General features: G+C 44.4%; 1 protein-coding gene across 1 annotated transcript in view; it reads right to left on the bottom strand.

Annotated features, from left to right (window-relative positions):
- CRYBG3 (crystallin beta-gamma domain containing 3) overlaps positions 1-11,677 on the bottom strand; it is an 80,115-nt gene extending 68,438 nt beyond the window's left edge. The window contains exon 1 of the mRNA XM_054270475.1: positions 11,597-11,677. The gene's annotated coding sequence lies outside the window, so the exon portion shown is untranslated. The remainder of the gene's footprint in view (positions 1-11,596) is intronic.
- Between the last annotated feature and the right edge of the window lie 1,277 nt (positions 11,678-12,954).

Genomic DNA, 12,954 nt, shown 5'->3' with positions numbered 1-12,954 from the left:
TTTTTTCCCCAAAACTTTTTTCATTTTCCTACTTCTTGTTTATATTTCAAATACATGTCTGAATTACTTTCTTCTAGCTACCCATAGAAATTCCATAGCATACATACCAAAACTGAAAGAATGCAATTCAGCAGATAAGCAGCATAAAATCAACAAGTAAAAAAAAAGTATCAAAACTTTCCTTTCCACTATAAAATATCCCTAACTCTGGAAGCATTTCCCCACACCCTTTCATGGTTTATATTCTAGCGTTTCTACATTCCTTAACCTTTTGCTTTAGGGTGTAGTTCCTCAAACATGCTGACTTTGTCAGCAAACCAGCTTTAGAAATCTCTGCTCCTTCCTCCTCAGCCTCAGTTATCTCTACATCCTTAACTCAGCCAAGAAGGGCTCTCAGTAGGGCAACATTGTTCAATAAAATCAAGAGGTGGGCAGAAGTTTCCTAGAGGAGAAATTCAGCCTGTGATCCAGTTTAGAGTGCAGTGGTTTCCAACAGCACAGTGAAGGGGCAACAGATGTCACTCAGCAGGAACAGGAAGGACAAACCACTGCCCCTCACATCCCCACAGAGGCTGCTTGGGGTGAACCTCCTCTCCCCTTAGCCAGGGCCCAGTTCTAAATGGTTTCAGTTTTACAGCACAAAAGCTTCTCTGGCCTCGTGGGTTGTTTAGGGTGAAATGGTTTTGTTTCTCTCAAAGAGGCAAGGTTGCCTTTTACAGTGTGAACACCACAGACACAGGGGCTGGGCCACACTCAGAGCCTGGACTGGAGAACGTGCTGGCTACTGCTCATTTCATTCACACAATGCAACTCAGCAATCCCCACAACAGCTCCCTACAAATTTTAGGGCTTTCCCCCTTCTCATCATTGCATCCATGGCATCACTGTGACCTAGGGCTACAGCTGTTTGGCTCCACACAGTTCTAAGCTTTTCCAGAGCAGTGGAAAAGCTGGAGCATGTTTTCCTGGAGCACTTTGCCACGGCAGGTACCACCAATGTTTTCTCCATCTAAAGCTAGGCTTGTGCTCAACCACCCCCCTCTCAGGAGAGCACTTCACACTGGTCCAGTCAGGAAGACGAATTAATCTTCAACTCTGTGCTTCACAAACTACTGTTGTTTCATTATACACCCAGAAACAGGCCTCTGTTAACCCAGCAATCGACTCCTCTTCGCTTTTAAGAAGTCAAAGAGCAAAGTGTGGTCTTAGGAAGAAAGAAAACATCTCTACCAACTTGCTTCCATGGGCTTCTTACCTATCCAGGCAATCACTTACAAATTGTCACAACCACTTGTTAACATATTTAGACAGATACTACCCTAATTTTATAGATTTAAAGGGAGGAGAAAAAAAAGGCGTGGAAATACTAAATAAAAAGACACTGTCACAATTAATTCTACAAACCCAAGCCTCTCAGACATGTAATCTACTGCCCTTCTGTTGCTATTTCTGCTAGACATTGCTTTTTCTCTCACATATTAGTGCATCCAACAGAGATGGATTAATCTTTAGCGAAGGTTTAGACGAAGGTTAGAGGGATTTCTTCTCCTCAGCTGTCTTGCTGCTCTTTCTACTGTCTTGCCAGCATGCCTAACCTGATTAGCATCACTCTTGTTCTCTAAATAATCAAGATTAAATTTAAGTTATAGAATGGTATCTTTTGTATCTCTCTCAACAAACCTTTCTTTGTGCCATTTTCTATTGCTTTTTGTTCCTCTGCTACTGCCTCCGTTTTGACCTTTCTGTATTACTTGGACAGGTGGTGTCTGAACCAGAAGCAGGTTTGTGGTCCAAGTTTTTAATCATTACGCTTTGAAAAGAGAGGTTAGAGACTGTTATGAGTAAGACATGTTCAAATTCTGCATTGCTGCTCACACAAAGACAGATTACATGAGGGATTACAGCCAGCAACAAAAAAAAAAAAAAAGGCAATTTAATGGAGCATATTTAAGTACAAGCTTTCAAGGTCTTTTGCAACAGCCTCTAAAAACAGAACAAGACAATTACAAACAATCACATCTTCAAAAGGCCCTCACAGCATCTCTGTGTGGTGTTGAGAAGTCTGCTTCCTGCACCCTTGTCCTTCATAACAATCCCTCAGAACTTGCAAATTAAAAGCCCATCCCCTTCTTCCTTTATTAATCCACCCCACCCATGTTATGCACGCAGCAGACTGTGAATGTGTTGTGACAGATAAAAAAAAATAAGCTACAGGAAACATACAAGGAATAAAGCACAAACACACAAGTTTGGATGAGACTGACCACACGCAGAGTTCTTCAAACTGAAAGTAATTACTGAGATATTTTAGGTTCCTTTTATGAGCAGAAGGCAGAGACTGCCTGTTGCTGTTTGGGAAGGGGGAAATTAATGGGCGCTCCCTTAAGGAAACGGGGACAGCTGACTAAAGCTGAACCTCAGTTCAGCACCACCACAGCACCTCTGCATGCTGACATGTGGATTTACTTCTCCCAGGGCTTTGAATCGAATCTCTCCCAATGCAGCAGCTCCAGCACTTATTTTTCATGCAGCTACATGGAACCAGCCAGGTGAGTGCTCCAGCATTTCGCCATCTCCTCTCTCTTGGAGACTCCCTGAGTGGCCAAACCCACCCTGCTACCAGATAAGGCTGGCACTGTTTGCTTTTAACTGGTCCTCTCAGATTGACTCAGGAACCATTTAATGTGAGACTCATAATGGCAAGAGAATAAGCAACGCCCAACCTCACAGATGTCTTTTAGGTTTACTTTCTTTATTTCAGCATTCTGGGGTGTAATTACAGCTCCTGAGCTCTGCCTCTCCTTCCTGTCTGAACAAACCTAACATCTCTCTCGGGGAAATACACCTCATGTGGTTCTGATCTCGTTACTTCTTTCCAATTTTACTTTGTGCCAACAGTTACACGTGCAGTGCTGCCCTTCCAAAAAGATATTTCAATGGAGAAACACTGAAACAAGAATTTCATCACCTAATACTTAAAAATCCATTTGTGCAAGAGCCTCCATGAAGAATGTAAATGAGTGGAAATCCACAAGTCTAATAATACCATCAAATATAGATGTGCAAGACCTCAGTGAGGTTCCAGCACATTACAGGAATTCTCACACCATATCCACAAACCAGTAGTAGTAATGAAATTTTTATTATAAAACTGCAAAGAGCCATAGGTTGCTTAGTATTGGTTTATTCTTTGTCCCAGTTTCTGAGTGGTAATTAAAAAGATGACTGCAAAAAAAATTCAGATTTTTAAATTAAAAATAAATAATTAAACATATATACACCAGTTACCCTGCTTGCCATACAGACTCTTATGATTACTGCAGCTGGCCTCCTGCATAATCTGGATTATGAAATTTCACCAAGGGAGACCTGCATCAAGCCTTTAACACATGACAAGAAGTTAGGAGCTTTGGTTGAAAAACAATAAACTTTGGAAAAATTACCACATTTGTAAATAAGACCTTTCAATGTAAACTACTACTAAATTCACTACTTATGAGGCTTAACCACTCAAGTCTCATCTCTCAATCAATCTGCATCTATGTGGGACAGATTATAAAGGTCTCAGATTCAAATAACCCCTTGAAGCCACAGGTCTACTATAACATAAAGCACTTAAATCTGATTTCCCTTCCAGTTACATTCCTTGAGGCAGAGTCATTCCTCAAAGTTTAACATTGTCATTTCTAAACTAAATGCCACTGAGCTACTTCACTTTAGTCTGTGAGGGAGTTTTTCCAGACATCAAATTGTTCTGGAGATCTCTTCAGAGCCCTTTTCAGTGTGCCAGCATCTTTCTCATGATAAATAATGGACACCAAGACTGGACTTGGTGCTGCAGTATCCAAAGCATCCACAGAGTACACGTGGTTTGTTGTTTATACACCCAACAATCCCATTTTCTTCTCTGAGCCACCACTTTGGCAGCTCGTGTTTAACTGGCTGCCAACCATGGCAACTTAGTTTGTTTCCAATGTCATCTACATGGTGATTCCCATACTCTTCACTCCAGTCATCTGCAAACTTCACATGCTACAGTTTTTCCTCTTTTAAATTATGTGGAGATATTAAATTGATTCAAAGATACATCCTTTTCATTTTCTTCAAACAGATCAAGTACAAAATTATTAATTTTGTCCGGTTTTTTTATAATCCCCTGTATGTTGAGCTTTAGCCTGCTGTTATTGAACTTGCAAATATTTTAAGTGGGGCATCAGTGCAAAGTCTTAAGCATCTAAGGATGATATTTCAGCAGCTTGTCAAGGAAGCTGTAATCTCATAAACAAAACTGAGCTTGACAATTCCCATCTTTCAGCGATGTTACAATCAATCCCATGGTTATTAGCTTCTCAGGTCTCCTGGCAGACTTTGTAAATCAATTTTTCTATCCTCCTCCTTTAATCCAACTAAATAAAATAGACTTTAAAGGGAAACACCTTCCTCTAGGCACTATCATCACACTTGTGAAGCCATTTGTGTGCTGTGCAGCCAAGAGAACTATCAGAACCTAATCTAAAAAGTCCTTTTTCTAAGAGTCAAACTCCTAGCAAGTATCTTGAGAAATATGAGCAAGGGTACAGTAACAATTTGTTAAATTACCTGAAAGGAAAATATTCCTGTAAAGCTCAGTGGCAACAAGATATGAGAAAATCAACTGGATGCAAAAAAATTGGCTTGTGCATCAAGTGTCAGCTAACATATATTAGTATTTAACAGGAAATGAAAATGCTAGCATTTTAGAAGAAAAATATCCCAATGAATTAAATGGGTTTAAAGGTCTTTCCTCTGTTTCCCTCCCCCCAAAACCACAACGTTGCCCTTTTCTGAAAAGCTTTGAAATGAGAAATTTCCAGTGAACTTCTCAGCAAGATTCCCAGGCTAACATACTTCTTGGGAAATCAAATAGCAGCAGCAGTGACAAAATCTGCCTCTAGTCTCTGGCAAGGCTGTTGGGGCTTGTATTAAAGAGAGGGAGAATTTTGCACAGAAATTTGAATGTGAAGTTTCTGGCTGCTGCTTCTGTGCTTAAGCTTAGGCCACACACATAGGGGAGATGAACTGAAGACATTAAAGACAAATGGTAATTATAAAAACAATTTATTGAGTTTGAAATTAGAGAGTCAAAGGAAAGTAAAGCTGCTATTTCATTAAAAAATACAGAAGGGAAACAGAGGAAAAGGAAAAGAAAGCAGAGAAAGATAAGGAAGGAGAAAAAGGAGCCAGGAGGAGAAAGCAGCAACTTAGGCAGAAGAAGTGTTACAACTGCTGATTAATGTGTTGAAAAACACAAAATGTATTATATTCAATTAAATTACCCTCATTTCGAAACTGGTTTGATTACAGACAGCAATAAGCAATTTAGATTGTTTCAACTGAAACAATTTTTCCTCTCAAACCTGTTTCTGCTGCTGATTTACATGCTGTTCTTTGCTTGTGCAGCAAAGCTGGGTCAGCTTCACATTCTGCAACAGCAGTGCTGCATTGCATGGTTTATATCAGCTGCACAAAGTATGCTAGTACTAAATGAAGACTAAAACAAGCAACCAGAACTATCATGGAAAACAAATACATGAGAAAAATCACAGATAGGGCACGTTTTACAGTGAAAGTTTACGTGAAAATAATTCAAGAACCAAACCATGTCATTACACTGAACATGTACCTTTAAGTTTAAAGGCTGGAACTAAGAGAAATAAATATGATGACCCTTGCTAAATAACCTAATCTGTTTTACATGTGAGGGAACTGAACAGCCCTACAAAGGCAGGAGAAAGAAATATAAATGTTTCTGAGCAGAGCTTACTCCACTGTTGGGCTGTGTGATTACACCAGATTACATCAAGGTTTTCCTTCTGGCATCTGTCAGGCATAGAAACCAACACTGCTCTGGGATCTGCTCCCTCTTTGCCAGCCTGATTGGTTAAGCAGATCCCAGGATTTTTATGACATGGATATGTTACCGGTCACCAACACAAACACTTGGTACAACATCAGATTTACAAACCATTTATTAAGGTTAAATTTATTCAATTAATGGGGAACAGAACCGTTCGCAAAGGGCGTGCTTGCTGTGTGGGGGATTGACAGTGGTACTTACAAAATGGCATAAAAATAGGAGATATTACAAAATAAAGTAATCCAGGGTAGCAGCAACTGGTGTTCTGACAAACAGAGCATACCAGAATTTCAAAAAGATTCATTAAGGACAATCAATCCAGAAAAAACAAGCAAGAGAGAGACTGGTGTCACCAGTAAAGTGCAGCGAGCTCTTCTAGTCAGGCTGGAGGAGAAAACTTTTGGTCGAGGTACAGGGGTGCTATTTCAAGAAAATACTCTCCAGAACTCAAGAATGCACTCTCCAGAACTCCCATCTTTGCCCACAAAACATACACCATGAAGCATCCTACAGACACCAAAGTTCCCTCTTTCATTTTGAAGGCTTACATCTTCCATTCCTACTGAAATAAGTTCTAGGGCTAAATTTGCAGCCTGTAACTGATGATTAAAATAAAAGTATGTTATCACTGCAATTCTTCCTGCCTTTTCTGTTCATGTGCTCACAAGAAATCACTTCTTCCTACATTTTTTCCCAACACAACACTGTAGGTGAAGTGCAGATCCCCAAGGTGTTTACACACTTAGGTCTCAAGACCTACTTAAGCAGAAGGAAAAATATTTTATCAACTTAAAAAGCAGTGGAACATTCAGAAAAACAACATTCTGTTTCAAAATAAGGCAAGTCATGAAATCACAATAACAACACTACTGGAGACTATGTCTTGTGTCTGGAAACTGACATGGGAAAGTGAAATGAGTGAGGAAGGCAACATTTCCGACCTTAAGTCTTCAAAAGTGATACTGCAAAGCCAGTTAGAACAGATAAAAATTATATTAGAAGTGAAAATTAATACACCAGAAGAACTGAGTTAAAGCCTGAGCAACCCAGTGCTGTGCTACTGTTAGCAAGTATAATAGCATATACTAACTGAACTGTATAAAATCCAAAAGCCCCTCAGAAATTAAAAGCGGTAGCTGGGTTTCCACCCTTTCAAGAACTTACAATAATTAGAAATACAATCCCCACAGCAACATGTTTCAGAATCTTAATTTTTTTCCACCTGGGAGCCTTTTGTTCACTAGAGGAGAAGTCCAAGGAGTTTTGATCTTTGCAAAACTCTTCCTTAAAACCACAGACTTGTAGCTGTTTTGGAAATATTTCTGCATTAACTCTGGCCCTTATGCCAATAACTGGAAAGGGAGAGAATGCTGTTAACATTTAAAATAGTGGAAAAAACGTTGCTTTGTTTCTTCCAAGGAGCTCTTCTATTATAATTAAGGCTCTAGTAACATTTCCTTCAGGAAATGTCTCTCACACATGGCCAGCTGCTGGCCCTGCTCCTCCTGGTCTCAGTCCCACAGACACCCAAGCACGAGTTCTGATCAAGCAGGCAGTCCCACTGCAGTGCACAGAGCTATTTACCTGCTTAATTACAGGCAACCCCTTTGGTACCCTGCTGAACCAGGACCTTGCACACTATTCGGAATTATCCTGCAATGGAAGCCATAATAGAAAAATCTAGGAAGCAAAAAAGAAGAAAGAAACCCCAAATTAACAAATGTACAGAAAATTTTCATAATGCACCTTACTTAGGCAAGTCTAATTTGAATTCTTCTATATGGTTGGAGTAATGCCCTTGCTGGTTCCACAAACCACCATCCCTCATGCAGACTCATAAATAAACTAAATTTTAACAACAACACAAAGAATCCTGCTCTGGCTTTTGAAAGTAAAAGGTTCTTTACTAGAAAGCAGAGACTGATATTTCCAGCAGATAATGGATTTCTTCAAAGATGCCAATGGCATCTGAATCAAACCCAGCCAGGAGGCAGCAATTTCAGAAGAACTACGTTTGACATTTATTACTCCCTTTCCCATCAATTTCCAGCAGTCCCTCAAATGCAGTTTTTACAACTACAAAAATACATGTTCTTTGTAAACAGGAACAATGACTGGCAGTCCCAAAGGAAAAAAAAAAGACTCTCTAATCTCTCCTCAGGCAGAATAAACAAAGTTCTTCATCTCTGAAAGCTCTCAGTAAGATACTAATGGATGAATGGAACAACAACATCAGCCCCCAAAAAAATCCCAGCAAACAAATCAGCCCCCCAAAATCCTTCTAAACCAGATAAAAGGTTGCTCCTCCCTGTTTGGTACACTCCAGCACTGCAGACAAAATATCCTGACAAACCAAACTTGCACTGGTAGCTCTGTGACCAGCCAACAGTGCTTGGAGAGAAAAAGAGAAATCTGAAATGAACCTGCTAAACACTACTCAGAATATCTAATAAAATGCTCCCACAGATCAAAGGACATTTTGATGATACCTCAGTAAAAAGTGTCACACGCCCCTGAGAGGTCACATTTATTTGCAAAATAACAATTGCTCGGCCACAGAAGCCACATATTTCTGAAAGAATCCACAGTGTAGGCTTACAGTGTAAAAGCTGTGTCCTCTTCCAGAAGGACTAAAAATACATGCATTAGTAAAAAAAAAGTTAAAAATTATAAAACTCCTATTACAACAGTGAAAATGCAATTGGGTTTTGTCACCCTGGGGATTTAGATTGCTCCAGGACAAACACTGTGGTAACCAATAACCAAATGTGTATTATTGAAAATAGCAAATAGTCCAGTACAGGATAATGACTGCCTTTGATGGAAGCCAATGATATAGACCTGGGGTGAAGAGCACTGAAGCCATTCAAAGCAGCCCCAACTCTGAAGAACACACTTAAGCAGCAGGCAAGCGCTGGGTGGGAGATGCTTTCCATTTGGCTACATTTTATGTAAAAGCCAAGTGAACTCCTAAGGCATGTGCTGTGCTTTTTGCTGCCACAAAACTTAAAACTAACCTGTGCAGCTTAATTTTTCCACAAGCAAGCAAGCAAGCCTCCAGCAAGTCTCATGTTCATCAGAGCCACAAACTGTTGTAAGGGCAAGTTATTAACATAAGCTTTTTGTCAAATGAGGTTCTCAGAAGAGGCTAAGAGACACTGATTAACAAACTATGTAACTCCCCCCATCCCCTTCCTCCTATTTTAAACCAGGGTCACAGTAGGTTTGGGTTTTGGTGTTCTTGTGGTTTTTACAGGTAACTCTGAGCAGGGTCTGGAGCAAGAGGGGAGCTCTGCCCACGGGGGAAGGAGATCTGGCAGCTTCCAGCCACCCACCACTGTCTAATTTGTAGGAACAGATAGACAATGACCTTTGGATGGACAGAGGCTCATTCCTGCATGCTTTGATAACTTAGGAAACCATCACATTCTGCAGAGGCACCAAGTGTGATGCATGTCTCCAGAGGTCAGTGCGGGCACACAGGGTGTATGTGATGACATACTGCTCCCCCTCTACTTAGGTCTTCTACTTTTTTGAAACCCATCAGTAAGCAAAACACCTCCACAGAAAAGTTTTATATACGTATATAAAACTCGGTCTGGTTCCAACATATATCCTACCGATAACCTGAAGGGGATTCCATGCCGGTGCATACATTTCTCCTAGCCCTTTACAAGAGCTGCATTCCCCAGCTCGCCCACACACTCCACACCTTCACACCAAGCACCCGGGGCAGCCCTGGTGCCCCCTCCCCGCACTGGGGCTTTGTTCCATCCTGCTGCCCGGCCGAGCCCGCTGAATGAACGCGGAGGAACCTGCGGCACTCAGCCCAGCCCGGCGCTGGCTAATGTATGCAATTACGCTAATCTGCGAACAAGGCTGCCACTGGAAACCAAATACGGGAACGTCAGCATTCCTGACGAACGTGCCACGCTGCAGCCCGGCACAACAAGGAAAAGCTCCTTAACATACCAAATGGGCCTTGGGATGGCGAGGGCTGCGGGAAGGAGTCACGGCCGCGGCCCTCGTGAGGAGCTCAACAACCAGGCCGAGGGGCCAGAGCCTTTGCATATCTGCGCGGAATATCCCAGCTTCCGAATAAAGAAAAGGCTCCTGGCTGCAGGAAATGAAACTGCGATTGGGATAGAGATTAGAGTGCAGACCCGAGTTAAGCGGAGTAGGTCTGCCATGAGTGCTACCTGCGGATCGGCCACGCAGTGCACAAACCGCTCAATGGCATCGCTCTCCTCCTCACCGAGGTGACCGCCAGGCTTTTCTGTTCATCCCACACCACAGCTGGAGGGAGCTGGCAAGGCGTCATCCCATGAAACCTGTGCCATTGCCTCTCCAGATCCAAACCTTCGCTTTGTCCCATATCTTAACCACCCCCACCAGACAAAACAGCCGGGCTATTCCAACAATTGTAAAGATGGCCTTGATTCAGTAGCCTTGCTCCCAATTTCTTTTTTCCATGAAATAAAAAAACAACGTTTTCTGCTCATAAAAGACCAGTGGATTCTTGGTGGTGTACTGGCATGTCAAATGCTTACAGTGAAACAAACCCCGCAAAGTTAAAAATCCTCACGGTGCATTTACAAGACTATTGAAAATGGTCAGTGTAAAAGAGCAATAGGCTCTTCTATTTTCCATGACTGCTGAGAATATGCCACTCAATCCTACAGCTTTTCACTGAAAGAACTACTGCGATAGCCACTATCTATCTGATTAAACGGCATTTACTCTGTCAGTTTAAACACAAACCTATGTCCTATACCAAGAATGACTCAGATTAAAACCAACATGTTAAAAGCAAAGAATAAATACTACACCTGAGGAAGTAAGGCCTAGGCAGTTAACACCTTTTCACCACAGAAATATGCTCGTTAACTTGGGCCGACAATGAGGCTGCCTGAGAAACTGAAGGAAACTTATCTGCGCTTCTTTCCCAGTTACAGACAGAAATCAGCCACCAGAATGAAAAAGAAGAAAAAAAAGGAAGAGGAACACATACACAAAAAGTTTCCAAACCTTTTCATCTTGTAAAGTCTCCCTGCGCTAAAAAAATTATTAATAACGAAGTTTCCATAAACCACAAATTTTGCATTGAGACTTAAACACATCAGTAATATTTATGTTGCATTAACGCCTGATTTACACCAGTCCCAAAGAAAACTTCCAGCGTGAAAACTGAAAAGGGAAAACAAACAAACAAAGCCCTCAAAGCCCTCAGCGCCCTGCCCTGCTTTCAGTCCCCGAGGAAGGGGCTGCGACCCGGGCCACAGGACGCTGACCACGGCTGTGCGCGATTCCCAGCAGGTTCCACCGGGGCTCTGCCGAGCCTGGCGGGGCCGGGGGTGCTCGATGCACCTTCCGGGGAGCCCCGGAGTCCCCCTGCCCGGCATCCAGCAGCAGCCGTGCCCGCACGGCAGCGCTGCCCCAGGACATCCCGCCCTTGCCGGCCGTGGCAGCCGCGCTCCCAGCCCGCTCCGCAGCTTCCCCGGAGCCGCCGCCGTCCCAGGAGCCGCCCCCGGGACGCGGGACGCGCGGGCTCTCCGCGGGGAACGCTCGCTTCCTCCCGCTGCCCCGCGGCCCAGCAGTGTCGCAACACGGCCCGGGCCCCGCTCAGCCCCGCGCCCCCCGTGGCCTCCGCTGTCCCCCGGCCGCGCAGGTGGCACCGCGCCGCCCCCGAGCCCCGCGTACCTGTTCGGCGCCCCCTCGCCGGGTGGGCTCCTGGAGAAGAAGCGAGTGAAAGTGCTGTGCCAGGGGGGGCCGGCCCGCCGCCGGCTGCCCCCGCCGGACATCCCCGGGACCGGACCGGACGGGACGGGAGACGCCGCCAGCAGCCGCCCGGCACCGAGTCCCGGCGGCGGCGGCGGCAGGCGGGAGCGGCGAGCGCGTCCCTCCGCCCCGGGGAGGAGCCGCCGCTCCGCGCCCCCGCCCCTGCCCTGCTGCCGGCGGGGCGGGCCGGGCGAGCCGCGCTCGGAGGCCGGGGCGGCTGTGGCAGCGGCGGAGGAGATGGGGAAGATGGGGGAGCCCCGTGCGCGCCCCGGCAGGCGGGAGGGCCCGGCCCCTGCTCTGCCGAGCGCCCGGAGCCGCGGAGGGGGAAGGCCCGCCACCCCCGCGCCGGGAGGGTGGCGCGTTGTGTTTGGGTTTGTTGCTTCTTTTTTCTTTTAAGTTAATGGGTCATAATTAGTGTGAACAAAGAGAAAAGATCAGAGGTAAAAAAAACCCAAAACAAAACAACAACAAACCTCTGAAGAAAAAGGTTAGGTAGCCTTGAGAACCTACAGTCCTGGCTGAGTGCAAACGCAGCGCCAGCCTGATGCTTTGTGAGGGGGCCAGCTTGGAGATCCTGCACTCGTGTGTCCGTGCAGAGTCAGGACCCGGCTCGGCGCTGTCCCGGGCACAGCATCTGTCCCACAGCACCTGTGCCCGCTGCCCAGCGCTGTGGACACTGGCATCGAGCGAAGGCACACGGCTGCGGCTGCCGCTCTCCCCTCTCTCTGTCACTGGAGGCTAAGGTCAGACCCGCTTGCTGACGAAAAGTGGCTTGGAAGAAAGGAGTTCTCCTGTCCTTCAAAAAGTTTACTTCCTAGAAAGGAGTTTGGTCTAGTTTCTTGTTTGGTTTTGGGCTTTTTAATACCAAACTCATCATTTTACTCCTTCCAAGAGTTGTGGCCATGCTTGATTTAACATCAAACTATACCTACAGATGACCTTGTCATTGCAACAGCGCAGTGACAAATATGATCCTCATTTTATAGTTCAGGTGATGCACAAAACCTTAATGATTCACTGAGTGTGAGCTACTGCTAAAATAGACCAGTCTTGACACAAGGATTTTAAATTCAGAACCACGCTTTCTCATCTTTGTGAGCACCTGTGCTGTTCTTTGTGACTGCCTCCACCTTACACCTTTCTATCAGCTCCTTTTTGCTTTGTGCCATCCCACAGAACTGTGGAATGGCTTTTGAATATCTCCAACTCCAAGGTCTCTGTGTAACCCATGCCGGTGATGTCCTCTCTTCTATAAGGTGTTTTCCATTTCTTCACCTTAA

The sequence above is a fragment of the Melozone crissalis genome, unplaced genomic scaffold (genome assembly GCF_028551555.1).
Source record: "Melozone crissalis strain CALT ecotype California unplaced genomic scaffold, PUWL_Pcris_2 ptg000009l_1, whole genome shotgun sequence".
Classification (NCBI taxonomy): Eukaryota; Metazoa; Chordata; class Aves; order Passeriformes; family Passerellidae; genus Melozone; species Melozone crissalis.
Note: the sequence above shows the minus strand (reverse complement) of the source record. Positions and strands in the feature narration are given on the sequence as shown.